This window comes from Callithrix jacchus, chromosome 22, assembly GCF_049354715.1.
Source record: "Callithrix jacchus isolate 240 chromosome 22, calJac240_pri, whole genome shotgun sequence".
Lineage (NCBI taxonomy): Eukaryota > Metazoa > Chordata > Mammalia > Primates > Cebidae > Callithrix > Callithrix jacchus.
Window position 1 is genome coordinate 40,505,192 of NC_133523.1, and position 20,035 is coordinate 40,525,226.

The window sequence follows — 20,035 nt, forward strand, 5'->3', positions numbered from 1 at the left end:
GGCCTAAATCAAGAGGCACTGGCCTCGCACCGTGGGACTAGGACTCACTTGGGATACTGGCCTTATTCACAGTATATAGTCTCAGTATGAAATGGGGGGCCCAGGACCCATCTGTGAGCAACAGACAGCATTTGGGGTATATGGACCTCACTGGCGGGGTACAGGCCCCACTCAGTGGGACTGACCCTCACTCCCAAACACGTTCCTGTATCCTGAACTACACATGCACAGTGAGTCCTATGGTTTTGCACACGCTTTCAGCATGTGAATGATCATGAGTGAGACCAGCCATGAATTTTGCAAAAAAGCATTTCCTTTGACTGGGGCGTGTGAAGGTCAGTCATAGCTACTGTAAGCATTTGCTTCTCTGTCCCTTGTCGACCATGAGGCTGTCCCCTACTCTATATGAATCTGGCTCTGCAGGCCTACTGCATCATTCCTACCTCAAAGGGTTGTTTTGTTTGTTTTGAGATAGAGTCTTGCTGTATAATCCAGGCTGGAGTGCAATGGCACAATCTTGGTTCACTGCAATCTCTGCCTCCCCAGTACAAGAGATTCTCCTGCCTCCGCCTCCTGAGTAGCTCGGATTACAGGCCTCCCAAGTGGTTGGGATTACAGGCATATGCCACCACATTTGGCACATTTTTATATTTTTTGTAAAGACAGAATTTCACCATGTGGCTCAGACTGATCTTGAACTTCTGACCCCAAGGGATCCACTCGCCTCCAAAAGTGCTGGGATTACAGGGGTGAGCCACCATGCCTGGCCTCAAACAGTTCTCATGGAGATTAAAGGGAATAATCCAGGAAAGCATTTAGAAGAGAGGCTGGCCCACAGCTGTTGCTCCGTGAAAGATGGCTAAGTATTTATTGAGAACCTACCGTTATAAAAGCATGTGATTTTGTTTGTTTGTTTTTGAGATGGAGTCTTGCTCTGTCACCCAGGCTGTAGTGCAATGGTGTGACCTCAGCTCACTGCAACCTCCGCTACCCGGGTTCAAGCCATTCTCCTGCCTCAGCTCCTGATAGCTGGGACTACAGGCATTCACCACCATGCCAGACTAGTTTTGCATTTTTAGTAGAGATGGGTGTTCGCCATGCTGACCAGGCTGGTCTCGAACTCCTAATCTCAGGTGATCCACCTGCCTCAGCTTCTCAAAGTGCTGGGATTACAGGCATGAGCCACTGTGCCCAGCCAAGAGCATCTGTTAACAAACAAATAAATAGGAAACCAAAACACCCCATGCTTTTTTTTTCTGTTTTTTGCCAACAGGCCCACCCTCCTATTTTTGTGTTTGTTTGAGGTTTTCTTCTTTTTTACGTTTGAGACTTTAATTGCGAGGTTACCATGGCAACTGAGCAAACCACTTACTCCTATTTTCCCTACTTTTTCCTATTCCGACCTTCCTGACCCACAGATGGATGTAATGTGACTCTTCTCTCCAGGGCAGTGTTGTCCTGCACAAACAGAATGCCAGCCTCCAGTCTGAACCACATGTATAACGCTGACTTTCTAGTTGTGGCCAACCAACACTGACCTCAGGTCATCCATCCACCTCGGCCTCTCAGAGTGCTGAGATTACAGGTGTGAGCCACCGCACCCAGCCTAATGTGTCATTTTTGACATTTGAATCTCCAATTTAGGCTGGGCATGGTGGCACTTGGGAGGGTGAGGCAGGAAACTTGCATGTACCCAGGAGGTGGAGGTTGCAGGGAGCAGAGATCATGCCACTGCACTCCAGCCTGGGTGTCAGAGCGAGACTCCATCTCTGAATAAATGAATGAATGAATGAATGCAATAGAAGATTGGATGACACATGCCACACACACTGAAAACACGAGGAGTTTTCAAGGAGTTCTCCAAGTTCTCCTGCCTCAGCCTCCTAAGTAGCTGAGATAACACGTGCCCACCACACCTGGCTAATTTTGTATTTTTAGTAGAGACAGGGTCTCACCATGTTGGCCAAACTCCTGACCTCAGGTGAGCTGCCCACCTCAGCCTCCTAAAGTTCGGGGATTACAGGCGTGAGCCACTGCGCCCAGCCTCCATTTCTTTTACAGCTGAGCAATGCTCCGTGGAATAGATAAACCAAATTTTCTTTAACCATTGATCAGTTGATGGGCATTTGGGTTTTTTCCACTTTGTGGCTATCATGAATATTCTATGAACAGACATATGATGAATATGCTCTGTGTACACATGTTTTCATTTTGCTTGGGTGGATGTTTTTAGGAGAGGAATCCCGGGCCATATGGTTACCCTGTGTTTAGTGGTGATTTGAGGGGCTGAAGGGGTGCTTTTGGCAATGGCCAATGCAGAGCAGAGTCTTTCTACTTCGCACAAAGGCGCTGTTAAGTGCTAAAAGAGTTCGGTTCTGGCCCCATATCACTGGAGACTGATTTTTCAACAGTGTCGCAGGCTGGGTGACTTAGATAATAGAAATCTATTTTCTCACAGTTTCAGTGCCATCAGCTTAGTTTTTCACACTCACCCAATAACCAAGTGAGTCACTGTGTCTCTTCATGGCTCTGTGACCCCAGTTGATAGTGAGATTATGAGGATTTAAGAGGTGGTGTGGGCCGGGCATGGTGGCTCATGTCTGCAATCCTGGAACGTTGGGAGGCCGAGGTGGGCAGATCATGAAGTCAGGAGATATAGACCATCCTGGCTAACATGGTGAAACCTTGTGTCTACTGAAAATACAAAAAATTAGCCAAGCATGGTGGCACGTGCTTGTAGTCACAGCTACTTCAGGAGACTGAGGCAGGAGAATCGCTTTAACCTGGGAGGTGGAGGTTGCAGTAGCCGAGGTCATGCCACTGCACTCCAGGCTGGGCAACCCAAGACTCCATCTAAAAAAGAAGGGGGCGTGTGTGTGTGTTGGAACAGTGCCTGGCCCTGAGTGTTACTGGGATGAAGATTTTATTCTCACCATGAATCCATGGACAGTACAGGGCAGCATGCTGGAATGCAGAGGGGACTCCTCAGGAGAGTGTTTGGTTTATAGGAGAATCCACAGGTATAGGGGCTGAATTATGTCTCTTTAAAATTCCTATGTTGGAGCCTGGGTGGAGTGTAATCACATCACTCCAGGAGGCCAAGGCAGGTGGATTGCTTGAGGTCAGGAGTTTGAGACCAGCCTGGCCAACGCAGTGAAACCCTGTCTCTACGAAAAATACAAAAATTAGCCCAGTGTGGTGGTACATGGCTGTAATCCCAGTTACTCAGGAGGCTGAGCCAGGAGAATTGCTTGAACCCAGGGGGCAGAGATTGCAGTGAGCTGAGATCATACCACTGAACTCCAGCCTGGGCAACAGAGCAAGACTGTGTCTGAAAAAATAATAAAATGAAATTCATATGTTAGGTTGTGTGTGGTGTGTGTGTGTGTGTGTGTGTGTGTGTGTGGCTCACCCCTGTAATCCCAGCACTTTGGGAGGCTGAGGCAGGCAGATCACTTGAGGCCAGGAGTTTGAGACCAGCCCGGCCAACATGGTGAAACCCTGTCTCTACCAAAAACACAAAAATTAGCTGGTCATGGTGGCAGGCGCCTGTAATCCCAGCTACTCAGGAGGCTGATATGGGAGGATGGCTTGAGCCTGCGGGGTCGAGGCTGCAGTGAACCGTGACTGAGCCACTGCACTCCAGCCTGGGAGACAGAGTAAGACCTTGTCTTAAAAAGAAAAAAAAATAGACCATGAACCCCAACCCCTGTGCTCAGAAGATCTAACAGGGATGAGCCAGGCAGGGACATCAGGAGCCCCAACATGTCTTGCCGAGTCCCGCCCTGGGCGTTTCTCCTGGAATCGTGATCTCTTCTTAGGCAGAGATGAGCCTGTAACTCACAAGCCTCTGCTGCTAAGGTTCCAATGGAAACAGCTGGAAGAAAGAGCATATAAAATGTTAAAGGCCGGGCGCAGTGGCTCACACCTATAATCCCAGCACTTTGGGAGACCGAGGCGGGCAGACCACGAGGCCAGCAGTTCAAGACCAGCTTGGACAACATGGTGAAACCCTGTCTCTACTCAAATTATTAGCCAGGCCTGATGGCATGTACTTGTAGTCCCGACTGAGGTGGGAGGATCGCTTGAACCCGGGAGGCAGAGGTTGCAGTGAGCTGAGATCACATCACTGCACTCCAGCCTGGGTGACGTAGTGAGAGACTCTGTCTCGAAAAAAAAAAAAAAAAAAAAAAATGTGTTCAAAATTCTTCTCCCACTCATTTTGTGTTTGAGAAAAATACAAGTGAATCTGTTTAACTGGAAATCGCACTTTTGGAGCAGGGGTTCTCAAAGTGTGGCCTGGGGACCCCTAAGGGTTGCAAGAACATTCCAGGGAGTCCATGAGATAAAAACTGTTTTCTTTTCTCTTTTTCTTTTTTTTTTTTTTTGAGATGGGGTCTTGCTCTGTCGCCCAGGCTGGAGTGCAGTAGCACAATCTCAGCTCGCTGCAACCTCCACCTCCCGGGTTCAAGCGATTCTCCTGCCTCAGCCTCCTGAGTAGCTGACACTATAGGCACCCACAACCACGCCTGGCTAATTTTTTTGTATTTTTAGTAGAGATGGAGTTTCACCGTGTTAGCCAGGATGGTCTCTGCCTTCTGACCTCATGATCCACCCACCTCAGCCTCCCAAAGTGCTGGGATTACAGGCATGAGCCACTGCACATGGCCAAAAAATGTTTTTATGATACTAAACCATTATTTGTCTTTTCACTCTTAGTCTCTTACCAGTGTTCAGTGGAATTTTCCAGAGGCTACACAGCGTGCCATATTGCAGCTGACTGAACAGAAAGCAGGTACGAGGATTGTTGAGCCAGACATGAAAGTGAGTTGAAAAACACCAAAATACAATAATGCCGCTCTTCATCTCACTAACTGTTTTGTTTTGGAAAATGTATTTATTTTTAGGGCCAGGCAAGGTGGTTCACACCTGCAATCCCAGCATTTCAGGAGGCTCAGGCAGGAGGATTGCCTGATCCCAGGAGTTCGAGACCAGCCTGGGCAACATAGGGAGACCCCCCCCCCCAACCATCTCTACAAAAAATACAAAAATTAGTCAGATGTGCCTGCAATACCAGCTACTGGGGAGGCTGAGGTAGGAGGATTGCTTGAGCCTGTGAAGTTCGTGGCTGCAGTGAATCATGATGGCGCCACTGCACTCTAGCCTGGGAGACAGAGACCTGTCTCAAAATATATATATTCCTACTAAAATATATATGTGTGTGTCATCTACATGAGTGTGTAACTTGTTTGTTACTAGCAAGACATTTTCAGGCTCCCAATTTCCCTACCTGGCTGGTCCCTGTTAGGTCTTATGTGCACAGGGATTGGGGTTCAAGGTCTAACCTTTTTTTTTTTTTTTTTTGAGACAGGGTCTTACTCTGTCACTCAGGCTGGAGTGCATTGGCTCAATCATGGCTCACTATTTTTGAAAGAGTTAATAAGTACCATATACTTTTAACTTATCACGGGAGATTCCTAATAGAGTCAATATTGACAGATATAACCCATATAAACAAAAGCTCTTTAGGGTCTTTGATAATTTTGAATCATTTGAGAGGCCCTGAGACCAAATAGTTGGGGAATATACATACTAGAGAATATAACACAATGTTCCCTAGGGTCCCCAAGTAGGAAAAAAAAGGTTTTCAGTAGGATGTGCATGTGTGCATGTGCGCCTGTGTGTGCGTGTGCGCCTGTGTGTGTGCGTGTGCCCGTGTGTGCATGCACCTGTGTGTGTGTGCGCGCGCCTGTGTGCCTGTGCGCCTGTGTGTGCCCGTGTGCGTGTGCGCCTGTGTGTGCGTGTGCCCGTGTGTGCGCGCCTGTGTGCGTGTGCACCTGTGTGTGTATGTGCACCTGTGTGCGTGCACCTGTGTGTGTGCCTGTGTGTGCGTGTGCGCCTGTGTATGTGCCCGTGTGCATGTGCGCCTGTGTGTGTGTGCACCTGTGTATGTGCCTGTGTGTGCGTGTGCACCTGTGTGCGTGTGCGCCTGCACCTGTGTGTGCATGTCCGCCTGTGTGTATGTGCACCTGTGTGTGTGCATGTCTGCCTGTGTATGTGCACCTGTGTGTGTGCATGTGCACGTGTGTATGTGCGCCTGTGTGTGCGTGTGCGCCTGTGTGTGTGCATCTGTGCGTGCGTGTGCACCTGTGTGTGTGTGCCCGTGTGTGTGCGTGTGCGTGTTTCTCCAGCAAGTTACAACTGAATTGTGGGAGTTCAGTGCACCGCAGACTCATCTGCCCTCTGCTGCCTTTCTGCTCCTCTCTTCTCAGTTTCACCAGCAGTGTTGTCAGGGAAACCAGATCAGCACATCTTCAACACAAAATCAGTTTATCTCCCATGTGTCTGGAGGGCCTTTCAAGATGTTTACATCCAAGGAGCTGTCAACTCCACCTGCCTCCATGTCTTTAAAATGCCATTTTATCTTTACCCCCCTCTCCCATTCCTTTCGCTTTTCATTTTGTGATGGCTCTCCTTTTATTTTCGTGTGTTCTTGCAAAATGTGCATTGCCATTTGGGGGCATCTAGGCTAAATTTGCGTGACTTGTTTTCTATGATCTATCTCTTTTTGTTTCTCTCTTTTTTTAAGCACTCAGCAGTGACGTGTCTAAGATTGATCCCAGTTCTGTAGTTTGTCCATAATTTCACCTGCTGAATGGGGCTCTGTGTTTTTTTGTTTGTTTGTTTAAGGAGAGAGACAATTTCATATATCAGATTGGGCTCCATGGCTTTTTAAGATGGTCGCAAGTTCTTCAATTCCAATGAGGTGGGAATCTACATCTTCTTTCCTTGAAGCTGAATCTGGGTGAGTTTGTGACCATCTCAACTGCTAGAGTATGTCCACTTGCTCTGTGTCTTTTGAGGTTAGTTGGATGCTAGGTGTCTTCCAAGATTAATTATAAAAGGCTTTTGCCTGGTTCTCTTGGGATAATTACTGCTTGGAACTTAGCTGCCATGCTGTCAGGAAGCCCAGCTCACACAGAGAGCTCTGCATGGGGGTGCTCAAGTCAACAGCTCCAACTGAGCCCAGTCTTCAAATTATCTCAAACCAGGCACCAGACATATGAGTGATGAAGCTGCTAGATGATTCCAGATTCAGTTCTCAGGTCATCCCAGCTGTGGCCCCACAGACTGCGGGGCTAAAAGAAGCCATCTGCTTTCATTACTACTGACCCATGGACTCTATGGGCATAATGAGACGTTGCTGCTTTACGACACCAAGCTGGGTTGGTTTGTTACACAGCAAAAGTAACCAGTGCATCCCCATATCCATCTCCTGCTCCCACATACACACAGCACAAAGACTCTACAATAAATGTTCTTACATTTTCTTATTATGTTGAAGGAGACCCTGAGACTCTCTTTGGCATAGGTCCCAGGAGCAGAATTGCCTGGGTCTGCCTAGGCATATTCCTTTTTTTTTTTTTTTTTGTCACCCAGCAACAGTAGCCATTGTGGAGTGCAGTAGCCATCATGACTCACAACAGCCTTGACCTCCTGAACTCAAGTCGCCCTCTTGCCTTAGCCTCCTGAGTAGCTGGGACTACCGGTGTGCACCACCACATCTTGTTAATTTAAAAATATTTTTTGTCAAGACCTCACTATGTTGCTTGGGCTGGCCTCAAGCTCCTGGGCTCAAGCAATCCTCCTTCCTTAGCCTCTCAAAGTGCTGGGAAAATAGCCATGGGCCACAGGGCCTGACTAGGGTCTGCATATTTCTACCTCTCCCAAGTCTTGCAAGTCACTTGGTGTAATGAATGTCCCTATTCACTCATGTATGAGGATTCCTGTGCCCCGAGTACCCACTCCCACCTCTGGAGATTGTCCAGGCTTCCAAGATTCGCCCATCTCATGGGCATAAGGTGGAAACTCATTGTTCTCTAACTACAAATGAGTTTGCACGTCTCTCTTTTGGTTTATTTGGAAGTCCCCTTCTGTAAATAGCCTGTCCGTAGCATTTTGCACATTTTCTCATTACTGTTTCTGCTTTTGCCACCAGAACCGTTGACTTTTTAACAGAGCCCAGTGCAATTCCTAAAGGTATTTGAGCTCTTTGTTACTGCAATAATACACTGTTAAATGTGAACAACAGTTCTATCATACAAAGAGGCAATGTAGCACGGTGCTCAGTAAAGCTGGTATCGAACAGGAGGAGGAAGAAAGGAAAGGAGGAATTGTAACATCACACACACACCGTGCCAAGGGACCCTTCCATGCCAGACAGATAGAATAGCCTCTAATATTGCTTCATTTAATCTTAATTACAGTCATGTAAAGTCAGCCCCATTCCTATCTCTGTTTTCCAGATGAGAAATCTGAGGTGTGTGTGCATGTGTGTGCATGTGTGTGTGCATGTGTGTGCGTGTATGTGTGTGTGCATGTGTGTGCGTGTGTGCATGTGCGTGTGTGTGCATGTGTGTGTGCGTGTGTGTGTGCATGTGCACATGTGCACATGCAGGGTGGAAGGTCCTTTACAGCTGGGAGGTGGTGAGACGTCAATGTGACCACAGGTCTGCGTGATTCCAAACCTCGGATTCTAACAGTGATACCAGCGGCAGCCTCTCCGCAGCGCCACCCGTCCCCAGCACTCATTCATTCATTTCTTCGTCATTTAACAAACACAGGGTACCTACACCTGTGGGATATGGCAGTGACCATGTTAAGACCAGGGCCTGGCTGACATCATAGGGGATCAGATATGAACCACTAATAACTGTAATTCATCATGATGGAAAGACTGAGTAAATTACTAGGGCTGGGCATGGTGGTTCATGCCTGTAATCCCAGCACTTTGGGAGGCCGAGGCGGGTGGATTATGAGGTCAGGGGTTTGAGACCAGCCTGGCCAACATAGTGAAACCCTGTCTCTACTAAAAATACAAAAAATTACCTGGATGTGGTGGCAGGTGCCTGTAATCCCAGTTACTCAGGAGGCTGAGGCAGGAGAATTGCTTGAACCTGGGGGGCAGAGGTTGCAGTGAACTGAGATCACGTCACTGCACTCCAGCCTGGGTGACAGAGCGAGACTCCATCTCTTAAAAAAAAAAAAAAAGGCTGAAAAGTGTTAACCTCCTATTAGCAAAGGAAAACAAAAAGCTTATTTCAGCTTACAAAATGAAAACGTGTGGATGTCAACTTAAAATATGGTGGTGAGGAGAGGACATCGTTTCTCAAAATACTTTTAGGGGTTATGAAACAGAAAGGACAGGCGTGGTGGGTCACACCTGTCGTCCCAGCAACTTGGGATGCAGAGGCTGGAGGATCCCATGAGCCCAGGAGTTCAAGACCAACCTGAGAAATAAAGTCAAGGTCCCAAGGGATAAAAGCCCCTCCTGAGGCTGAGCACCGTGGCTCACACCTGCAATCCCAGCACTTTGGGAGGCTGGGGATCACTTGAGGTCAGGAGTTTGAGACCAGTCTGGCAAACATGGTGAAACCCCATCTCTACCAAAAATACAAAAATTAGCTGGACATGGTGGTGGAGGCCCGTAATCCCAGCTTAGGAGACTGGGGCAGGAGGCTACTCGGGAAACTGAGGCAGAATCTTGAACCCGGAAGGCGGAGGTTGCAGTGAGCTGAGATCATGCCATTGCATTCCAGTCTGCACAACAAAAGAGAAGCTCCATCTCCAACAAACAAACAAAGCAAACCAAAAACCCCCCGCTCCTGAGGAAACAGCCAGAGACCCAAGCTGACCAGGGTCTGCTTTAAGACAAGAAATGAAGAGATCCCCAAAGACCTCCAAAGACCAGAGGATCCCAGGGGACCACAGAAAAAAGTCTTTAGTTTTTAAAATAGTTTTATAACTGGACCCTGGGGACACTGGCCTGAGAAGGAAGAAACTAATCATGAGGTGGCCGATGCCAGAAAAAGCTTTTCCTTGGAAAAAGGCCCTGGTTTAAGTTCAAGTTAGCCTCACAAGTGTAGAAACAATAGACAAAAGTGTACCTCTTTTTATGAGTCCATTTGTATGAAGTTCTAGAATAGGTGTCCCTGGAGTCTCCCTCAATCTGCTGTGATTCTGGGGGCTGCCCCATTCACGAATCGTTCATTGCTCAATTAAACTCCTCTACATTTAGTTTTTCTATTAACAATGGTAGCGGGCTTCTAAGAGGGAGGCAGTGAATCCTGCCATGTCTCTTAAGGGCTACACCTGGAATTTGGGCTGATTTTTATTGGTTCCACCAAGGCTAGCTCAGATTCAAGCTGAGGAGAAACAGATTCCATCTCTTGATGGGAGAAGTATTAGGCTCATATGGGGAGGATAATTGATAGCGACCATCTCGGATACCATGCCCCACAGTGTTTCCTGTGGCAGTGGCTGGCAGGAAAAAAGACCTGAAGAATCTGAATCTGTGTTTCTCAGGAATTGATACAACCGTCTCTGCCCCCAGGTTACCATGAGAGCATCAGCCAAGGGCTCAGCTACGAGATGGGCACTTTTGTAACCCAGAGATGGCAGCAAAAATGTTCACTATTTTTAATGCAAGGAGCATTAAATTTGGTTCCCAAATTCAGGGTTATGGTTTCAGAAAGCAGGATTTTCTTCTTTTCTTTTTTTGAGAGGACTCTCACTCTGCCACCCAGTCTGGAGGGCAGTGAGTAGTGTGATCTCTGCTCACTACAACCTCCACCTCCCAGGTTCAAGCAATTTTCCTGACTCAGCCTCCCTAGTAGCTGGGATCACAGGTGGGCACCACCATGCCTAACTAATTTTTGTATTTTTAGTATAGACAGGGTTTCGCCATGTTAGTCAGGCTGGTCTGGAACTCCTGACCTCAGGTGATCTGCCCACCTCAGCCTCCCAAAGTGCTGAGATTACAGGCATGAGCCACTGCACCCAGCCCAGACAGCAGGATTTTCAAGGAAATTGCCGCAGAAAACTGGAGTTTTCTCCAGATTAGTTTTTACCTGTCTCAGGAAGAGGCTAAGTGAGGACATTCTTGGTTCTAAAGTGCGAGCTGGGTGTGGGGAAGGGGCATACAAGAGATGGGGACAGAGTTTGGTGCGGGAGGGGTATTTGCAGTGCTGTTGCCTGGTTTCACCCCACCTCCAGCCTCCATTGTCATTTACAACCTTGAGCTGGTTAATTACCCGTCATTGCCTTCATTTATGTACCTGAAAATAGGGATCTCATGCTCTTAGCATCGTCAGGAAGATGGAAGCTTTCTCCCTCTTAGAGCAGGCAAGTGGGAGAGGGGTGTAGAGACCACTTCGAGCCTCAGGGCCGTGCACTCTCCCAGGCCAGTGCCTCAGGCCCCCTAAAGATCTGTTCATGCATCCCTGTTGTTCTCTTGGCCCTCGCTCCCCCACATCCTGCTTTCCCTGCTTATGGGTTGGGGCAGAAGGGGCACCAACTGGCATTTGTCCAGGTACAGACTCTAGAATCACACTGTGTTCAGATTCCAGCATCATGTGACCCTGAGCATGACATCTGCCATCTCTGAACCTCAGTTTCCCCCACCTGTAAAATGTTCACAGTAAGAGCGCCTAAATTTGTGTTAAAACAATCTCAGTGCTTCAAACAATCCCTGTAATACACTAAGAGCTATAAAATAATACTTTTGTAATGAATACTGAATCCCAGTTCCGCACTGCAAAGCCAAATCAATCTGGGCAAAGTTTTTTTTTTTTTTTTTTTTTTTTTTTTTTTTGAGACAGTCTCGCTCTGTCACCCAGGTTGGAGTGCAGTAGTGCGATCTCAGCTCACTGCAACCTCTTTCTCCCAGGGTTCAGCCGATTCTCCTGCCTTAGGCTCCCACGTAGCTGGGATTACAGGCCAGTAGTGAGCCACCATGACCCGCTAATTTGTATCTTTGTATCTTTTGTATCTTTAGTAGAAGATTTTTACATATTTTGTATCTTTAGTAGATACAAAAGATATCTCTTGTATCTTTGGTACTTAACCCTTCAGTAGAAACAGGGTTTCACCATATTGGCCAGGCTGGTCTGGAACTCCTGATGAGTGATCTGCCTGCCTTCGGCCTCCCAGTGTGCTGGGATTACGGATGTGAGCCATCGCGCCCGGCCACACTGTACATATTCTTCTCCATCTTTCCTTACTTTGTGTCATGAAAACCTCTATAAATCAGTGCTTTCCAATCTGGCTGCATTTTTGGAATCCCTTAGGGGAAGCTCTGCAAAATACTCATGCCCCGGCTCCACTCCCAGGGACTCTGATTCCGTTGTTTTGGGGTGTGGCCTGAAGATTGGGACCGTTAAGCACTCCCAGGTGATTCTAGCATACAAGCCAGGCGGGGGGTGGGGGTGGGTGGCTCACGCCTGTAATCCCAGCACTTTGGGAGGCCAAGACTCGCGGATCACGAGGTCAGGAGTTTGAGACCAGCCTGATCAACATGGTGAAACCCCGTGTCTACTAAAAATACAAAAATTAACCGGCATGGTGGTGCGCACCTGTAATCCCAGCTACTCGGGAGGCTGAGGCAGGAGAATCACTTGAACCCAGGAGGTGGAGGTTGCAGTGAGCTGAGATCGCACTACTGCACTCCAGACTGGGTGATGGAGCAGACTCTGTCTCAAAAAAAAAAAAAAAAAAAAAAAAAAAAACAAGCCAGGCTGAGGACCACTGGGCTAACCCACCGGCCAGGGGGTTCTGGGATGAATTGATTCTCACACAGCAAGCGCAGAGCCGGCGCTTTAGCCAGCGGCCCTGCAGCGCCCTCTGGTGGGAAACACGAGCGCCGCGGCTCGCGCGGGCTGACTCCAAGTCCCCGGGGTCTGGTCCGGCTGTGGGTGGCGGGGAGGAGGTCACCTGCTGTCCGCGGAACTCTCCTCCCTCCCTCCTACGCGGGAGTCTTGGGCGCTCCTCTCCCTGCATGAACCACCGGAAGGACTTGAGCATTCAGCCCCTGGGGGTGGTACTATAGAGACCAGCGCGATATCGGGTCTAACCCGTCCGCTGGACAAGGGGGTGACGATCAGAGGGGCTGACAGACCGGGGTTCGAGTTCTTCCCCACCTCTGAGCTTCAGTTTCCTAATCTGGGAAATGGGATGAAAATTTGACTTCATGTTGTTCCCCAGTGTCAGCCCCGGGAAGGCGCCTGCCTGACCTCCACCAGGTGGCCAGAACCTGAACAAGAGTGAAAACAGGTGAGGAAGCGGGATTTAGCCAAACGTAAATGTTTTCTATTTATGTATGTATTTAGAGACGGAGGCTGGCTCTGTTCCCCAGGCTGGAGTGCAGTGGTCCAATCTCAGCACACTGCCACCTCCGCCTCCCAGGCTCAAGCCATCCTCCCACCTCAGCCTCCTGCCTAGCTGGAATTACAGGTGCACCAAGATGCCCAACCTAATTTTTGTATTTTTAGTAGAGACGGCATTTCACCATGTTGCGCAGGCTGGTCTCGAACTCTTGACCTCAAGTGATCGGCCCACCTCAGCCTCCCAAAGTGCTGGGATTACAGGCTTGAGCCACCGCACCTGGCCATGTTTTTCATTTAAAAGCCTCGTTTTAGTTTGCAATCTTCTCCCACCCATTCTTTGGTTTTATGTTTTCCTCTCTTCACATTGGTTTTAATTTTTGTGTTTGTTTTTACTCATTTTGCATTGATTTCGTTTTGGCTACATGAGAAGTCGATGACCCTGTATTTGAAAGTCCACAGTACGTCAGGATTATACTGAAGGTGACATCCAGAATTTAGGAGCGTGCTGAGGATGGGTCCTTGCAAAGACTGAGGGCAGGGGTTGGTGGGTTCAAGGTTTGGCCTTGGACTCCTGTCAGCTAGTGTCACAGTCACACTAATATACACACATCGACATTCACACAGAGACTTATACAGAAGCCAACACACTCACAAAACACACAATCGGTCATGCTCACACTCCTAGTCACACTAATACACACATCCAGATACACCCGCACGTTCACACAGACACGTCCAACATACCCAGACTCACATGCCACACCCACTGAAACCTTGTCACATGTCCACACACACCATCATCCCAACTCTGACACACACACACACACACACACACACAGCCCCTCCCCTAGTCCACCCCTAATCCTGGCCACACAAATGCCCATTCTCCCTCCCCAGGTTGGGGCCAAATGGTGCTTTCTTGGTCATCCTTGGCCAACTTGGGCCTGTCCCTGTCAGCAGGACTTACTGGAATCTCTGAGCTGTGGTGTGCAAATGGGAACTCCAGGTGGGGTCCGCAGTGAGGAAGGCCTGAATGAGGTGGGGTATTGGCTGGAGACCATCCTTTCCTTTCTTAGGCCATGAGAGGATGAGGCCTTCCCTCTCCTCTGAGCCAAAGCAAGGATCAGAGAGGACATTTAATTTTCCCAAGTCACACAGCATCCAAGCCACAGATAAGCTTCCAGCTCAAGCCTCTGTGACTTCACAGCTCTTTGCCCTGTTTTTGACAAAGTTTCTCAAAAGAGACAGCACTGACTGGGTGTTAAACCCCTTGATGAGGATGGAGGAGGGCCATTTGTGCAAAGGGGGCTTCTAGCCAGACAGCCCTCCCCACTGCCACTGCCCAGGGAGGCTGCACACTTTAGGGCAGGGTCTTCAGAGCCTTAGGAGCTGACCTCTGAAAGTCACAGCAGGCCAGGGATACGGCTTTTAATTTTTTTATTCCTGTGATACAGATAAGAAAACTGAAGCTCAGGGAAATTGAGGGACCTGTCCTGGACCATGAGACACGGAGGTGGGAGAACTGAGATTTACCCTGCAAGGGGCCTTAGCCAGGGCAGGACACAGAGACCTCAAATGCCAGGAGGAGGAAATGGAACTCCTTCCCCAGAAGAGGGGAAAGTAACTACAGAGCGAGGGTCTGGGAGAACAAGGAGCTGTTTTCTGATGAGGAAAGGGCAGGCTTTTGTAGGTCTGCATCCCAGGTTAAGGGGAGCCAAGGAAACCTCAAGGTCTTGGAAGATCTTATTTTAAAAACACCCCCAAGGTCAGGCGCCAGTGGCTCGAACCTGTAATCCCAGAACTTTGGGAGGCTGAGGTGGGCAGATTGCCTAAGATCAGGAGTTCAAGACCAGCCTGGCCAAGATGGCAAAACCCTGTACCTACCAAAAATACAAAAATTAGCCAGGTGTAGTGACATACACCTGTATTCCCAGCTACTCAGGAGGGTGAGCAGGAGAATTGCTTGTACCGGGGAGGCGGAGGTTGTGGCAAGCCGAGATGGTGCCACTGTGCTCCAGCCTGGGTGACAGAGTGAGACTCTGTCTCAAAATAAATAAATAAATAGTGTGGTCGCTGATGCCTGTGATCCCAGCACTCTGAGAGGCTGAGGCAGGCAGATCACAAGGTCAAGAGTGCGAAACCAGACTGACACGGTGAAATCCCGTCTCTACTAAAAATACAAAAATTAGCCTGGCATGGTGGCACATGACTGTAATCCAGCTACTCAGGAGGGTGAGGCAGGAGAATCGCTTGAACCAGGGAGTTGGAGGTTGCAGTGAACTGAGATCGCAAGGCCACACCACTGTACTCCAGCTTGGGCAACAGAGCGAGAGACAGAGTAAGGCTCTGTCTCAAAATAAATAAATAAATAAAAACCTGAAGGGCCCAGACTGAGGAAAAGGGAAGTAACAGTCAAATTGTGCATCTATTAGAAAAAACAACCTAGGTCCCTTTGAGGAGGCTGGGGGAAAGGTCCAGGTAAGTGAAGAAAAAAAAAAATTGGTAGAAAGATGTACACAGAATGAGTCCATTTAGGTTAAATAAATTCATAAAGCTAACATTTATTGCCTGCTGAGACAGGCCAGGGATTGTCTGAATATTTTACAAGGGCTTTTGTCACTAATTCCATAACTCTGGATCCCCATTTTGCAGGCACAGAGGTTGCATGGAGCCCAAGAATGCCAAAGTGACATGGCAAACAAAGGTCTTCCGAGCACAGAGCCCAGGCTCTCAGCCCCTGTGCCTGGTGCAGACCGCCCTGAACTCGCTCAGTGCACCAGCCTTGTGATTTCCCACAGCACCCCAGATAATACCTAACTATTCAATTTCTCACTGGGTGAGGTCTAAACACCTTAAGTATTTATGTCCTAAGAACTTGATAGCCATGGCCCGGCACAGTGGCTCGGCCTGTAATCCTAGCTCTTTGGGAGGCTGAGGCAGGCGGATCATTTGAGGTCAGGAGTATGAGACCAGCTTGGCCAACATGATGAAACCCAGGTGTGGTGGCACGTGCCTGTAATCCCAGCTACTCGGGAAGCTGAGGCAGAATTGCTTGAACCTGGGAGGTGGAGGTTGCAGTGAGCCGAGATGGTGCCACTGCACTTCTGTCTGGGTGAAAGAGCAAGACTCTGTCTCAAAAACAAACAAAAAACACCTAGTAGCCACTGGGGGAAAAAAAATACACACTTAAAAAAATTTCATTCTTAAATAACCACAGTCTTTTTTTTTCTGAGACAAAGTCTCACTCTGTCACCAGGCACCAGGCTGGAGTGCAGTGGCATGATCTTGGCTCACTACAACCTGTGCCTCCCAGGTTTAAGCAATTCTCCTGCCTCAGCCTCCCAAGTAGCTGGGACTACAGGTATGAGCCAGCTAATTATTGTATTTTTAGTAGAGACGGGGTTTCACCATGTTGGCCAGGATGGTCTTGATCTCCTGACCTTGTGATCCTCCCACCTCAGCCTCCCAAAGTGCTGGGATTACAGGCATGTGCCACTATGCCCAGCCTAACCACAGTCTTTAAGAATTGGAACGTGTGTGCCTGTCAGACACTGCACGACCTCTCAGTGCCTGGGACCAGACTGAACACCTCTCTACTCTCATTTCCTGGTTGGCATTGATTTTTTGGGTGGGATTTGCTGTTTATCCTTGCAACCAATGAAAACGCAGCTTCTGGAAGACATGCTGTTGTAGAAAGGGCTGCCACTTGGGCTAAGGTGGAAGCCTCAAGCCACCTGAGCTAGCAGTTCCCACAGTATCATACAGATGATGCTGTGTTTCCCTCTAAATTTAAAAATCTCAGCTGGGCGCGGTGGCTCATGCCTGTAATCCCAGCAGTTTGGGAGGCCAAGGTGGATGAACCATGAGGTGAGGAGTTCAAGACCAGCCTGGCCAATACGGTGAAACTTTATCTCTACTAAAAATTCAAAAATTTTCCAGGTGTGGTGGTGCACACCTGTAGTCCAGCTACTTGGGAGGCTGAGGCAGGAGAGTCACTTGAACCCGGGAGGCAGAGCTTGCAGAGAGCCAAGATGGTGCCATTGCACTCCAGCCTGAGTGGCAGGGTGAGCCTTTGCCTCAAAAAAAAAAAAAAAAGAGAGAGGGAGAGAGAGAGAGAAATACACACTTAAGGAACAGTAGCAACTGCTTAGCACCTGTGAGACTGGAGACAGAAGGCTGGATATCCCTGTTGTCCAGATGAGGAAACTGAGGCTTGATGGGTGGAAACTTACCAGGGCCTTTGCCAAGCCCCACAACTGGGAAGTGCTGGGACATATAGTGAGACAGGCTCTCTCAGACTTCAAACCCCAGACTCTTTATAGCTACACTAGGCAGCCTTCACACCACATTACTTCACAGCATCATCCGTCCATCCGTCCATTTGTCCGTCCGTCCATCCATCCATCCGAGCACCCACCACTGATGGATACAGTTGAGATCAACACAGGCCTGGTTCCAATGGATAATGTTAATGACATGAGCAGCTGCTTACCCACTAGTTTGATTACTGCCTGTCAACTCTCTGGACTGCTGCATGACTGACTATTAAAAAGCACAAGCTGGGTCCCAACACACTGACCTGGCAAATGGGAGAAAACAAGTAACGGGAACGTGTCCACAGCCATTCACGTCAATCAACTCTGGTCAAAGCACCTTAGCCAATGACTTGAGTGCATCCTCCTAGCAAATGTTGTATGCATATTCTCTCTCCTACTTCAAAAAATAAACTTTTCAATGTATATGATGAAAATATTTGATGTGATGAGGAGACAGTTTTTAAACACACTTTTGGTGGCACAAAAACAAAGGTCCAGGCACGGTGGCTCACGCCTGTAATCCTAGCACTTTGGGAGGCTGAGGCGGGTGGATCACCTGAGGTCAGGAGTTTGGGACCAGCCTGACCAACATGGAGAAAACCTGTCTCTACTAAAAATACAAAATTAGCTGGGCATGGTGGTGCATGCCTGTAGTCCCAGCTAATTGGGAGGCTGAGACAGGGGAATCGCTTGAACCTGGGAGGCGAAGGTTGCAGTGAGCTGAGATCGTGCCATTGCACTCCAGCCTGGGCAACAAGAATGAAACTCCATCTCAATCAATCAATAAAAATAAAATAAAATAAAGCTTGAAGTCCTCTATCCTGAGGACTTTCACTTTCCATAAATGTTCTTAAAGTGAGACAGAAGCGCAGGACCCAGTCCTGGGAGGAAAGAAGTCTCAGATGGAACTGGCAGGAGAAGCTTATAAAGACCACAGCGATTGAGCCACGGTCGAGGAAAGGGGTGGGCGGGGCAGGCTCCACCTACTGAGCAGAGCATCGGGGAACTCCCCCAGCCACCTCTCCGTCCCACAGGGAAAGTCAGATGTGAACTTGCAGGTGTACAATGAGACCTTCTGCTGTGTGAATGGCATTGTATTCTACACACTGAGGTCTGCTGTAACAACCTATCACAGAATGGGTGGCTTCAATGACAGAAATTAATGCTTTCACAATTCTGGAGGCCAGAAGGCCACAATCAAGGTGTTGGCTAGGTTGCTGTCTCCTAAGGCCTCTCTCCTTCGCTGTGCAGATGGCCGTCTTCTCCCATGTCCTCACATGGTCTTCTCTCTGCATGGGGCTGTGTCTTGGTCTCCTCTTAAATTAACACCAGTCAGACTGAATTAAGTGCCCACCCATGGGGCCTCATTTTATCCTTTTTTTTTTTTTTTCCTTAGCTGAAGTTTTGCTCTTGTTGCCCAGGCTGGAGTGCAATGGCATGATCTCAGCTCACTGCAACCTCCGTCCCCCAAGTTCAAGCAATTCTCCTGCCTCCGCCTACAGAGTAGCTGGGATTACAGGCACCTGCCACCATGCCAGACTAATTTTGTGTTTTTTAGTAGAGATAGGGTCTCACCATGTTGGCCAGGCTGGTCTGGAACTCCTGACCTCAGGTGATCTGCCTGCCTCAGCCTCCCAAAATGCTGGGATTACAGGTGTGAGCCACCATGCCTGGCTTCATTTTACCTTAATTTCCTCTTTAAAGACCCCCATCTTCAAATACAGTTACATTCAGAGGGACCGGGGGTTAAGACTTCAGTATATGAATTTGGGGATGGTGACAGCATAGTGTGGTGACTCCATGTTAAACTTCCAGAGGAACTGTGGTCGCAGGGAACAATGTAACAGAAACGTGCCTTGTTTTCTGTGTACTCATTCTGCCTTCTGGAGATTCTTAGGAATCAGGACAAAGGTAGCTGGGCACAGTGGCACATGACTAGTCAGAGCTACTCAAGAGGCTGAGAAAAAGAATGCCTTGAGCCCTGGAGTTTGAGTCCAGCCTGGGCTACACAGCAAGACCCCACCTCGGAAAAACAGCAGAGGCAAAGCTAACCTACAAATTGTTCTCAGTGAAGACGCGGAGGCTGGGCATGGTGGCTCACACCCGTAATCCCTAGGCCAACGTGGAAGGACTGCTTGAGCCCAAGAGTTTGAGACCAGACTGGGCAACATCGGGAGATCTCTATTAAAAAAAAAAAATTAGCCAGGTGTGGAGGCGTATGCCTATGGTCACAGCTACTTGGGGTGCTAAGATGGGGGGGGTCACATGGTGCCAGGAGGTTGCGACTGCAGTGAGCTGTGATCACACAACTAACTGCACTCCGGCCTGGGTAACAGAACGAGACCCTGGCTCAGGGAAAAAAAAAAAAAAAAAAAAAAAGTCTGTGCACAGTGGCTCACGTCTGTAATCCCAGCAGTTTGGGAGGCCAAGGTGGGTGGATCACCTGAGGTCAGTAGTTCGAGAGCAGCCTGGGCAACATGGTAAAACCCCATGTCTACTAAAAATACAAAAATCAGCTGGATGTGGTGGTGCACTCATGTAGTCCCAGCTACTTGG

General features: G+C 48.6%; 1 pseudogene across 3 annotated transcripts in view; it reads right to left on the bottom strand.

Annotated features, from left to right (window-relative positions):
• PPP5D1P (uncharacterized) overlaps positions 1–20,035 on the bottom strand; it is a 105,092-nt pseudogene that overhangs the window by 18,131 nt on the left and 66,926 nt on the right. The gene's annotated exons all lie outside the window — the stretch shown is intronic.